Genomic DNA, 1331 nt, shown 5'->3' with positions numbered 1-1331 from the left:
TAAGTTTGTTCTAAGTAGGTGCTTTAGACCACTGAGCCATCTCACCAGCCCTGTACTTACAGTTCTTTTGCATACAGCTATAAATCTGTTTGCCACTCCTATAAAATAACCATGAGTCCCCCAAAGACTGAACAGTGGGGTAAGAAAGGGGTACAAAGAGAAGTATAGCCCTTTTAAACAACCCACTCAGTGCTCCACCACCAACCACTGCTGCAGCCAAGTCTGCCCTGTGGCTTTGGCAAGGACAACGAAACTTTGTTTCCTGACCTTTTATACCCCAGCTATAACAATACCCCAGTGTTGTTATTTAGTTTTTATTTGAGGTCACAAAGATTTCCTTCTGTTCTATGCCAAATGTTTCATAGTTTCATATTTTAATCTATAATTTATTTAATTTTGTGCGAAGTACGGGGTTTAGGGTTGCAGAATAAATTGTTTCGATACCATTTGTTGGAATCAGATACCCCAAAAACTCACAATGAGAATCAAGGTCCTTGTTGTCTTGGGTCAGTGGGGCCCATGGAGGTGGGGCCCGTGGAGAATCCCAGGGCTCTGCCCTGATCCCAGGGTCTGTGCCTGGCAGTAGCACTGGGGGCAGCAAGCTCCGGCCACTTCCTCTCTTCTACCAGGTGAGAACGCAGCAATCAGGCCCAGCCCTGACGCTGAATGCCAGCGCCTTCACCTCGGACACCCCAGCCTCCACAGCTGCAGGAAATAAATTTCTGTTTGCAAATCACCAGACTCAAGTATTTTGTTAAGCAACACAAATGGACAGATATTTCTCCAATCCAATCATCTTTGCTCCTCTGTCAGAAATCGGTTGGTCTTATTTGTACAGGTTGTTGCCTAAACTCAACTCATTCCATTAATTTATGCATCTACCCCTTTGTCAGTATCATACTCTCTGGGCCGGGGAGATAGCTCAGTGGGATAAGTGCTTGCCTGGGAAGCACAAGGTCCTGAGTTCGATCCCTGGTACCAATAAAACAAACAAACAAATATCATACTCTCTGTGTCACTTATATTTCACCCATCTACAGAAGCTTCGTAAATGTTTTCCTGTATCTAAAAAAAAAAAAAAACCTAAATACTTTGGAATCCTATTAAATATGCAAAGCAGTTTTGAGAGTTGACATTGTCACTATTTGAATCTTCGAATCCATAAGTACAGGGCCTGTGAGATAGCTCAGCAGTCTAAAGTGCCCGCTTAGATAAGCTTACACAGGGGCTGGTGAGATGGCTCAGTGGTCTAAAGCACCTACTTGGAACAAGCTTGGCAAAGCACAGGGACCTCGGTTTGATCCTCCAGCACCACATGCCAGCCAGCACCG

This window comes from Octodon degus, unplaced genomic scaffold (assembly GCF_000260255.1).
Source record: "Octodon degus isolate 3935 unplaced genomic scaffold, OctDeg1.0 scaffold00018, whole genome shotgun sequence".
Classification (NCBI taxonomy): Eukaryota; Metazoa; Chordata; class Mammalia; order Rodentia; family Octodontidae; genus Octodon; species Octodon degus.
The sequence above is the reverse complement of the archived record's forward strand: the minus strand, read 5'-3'. Positions refer to the sequence as shown.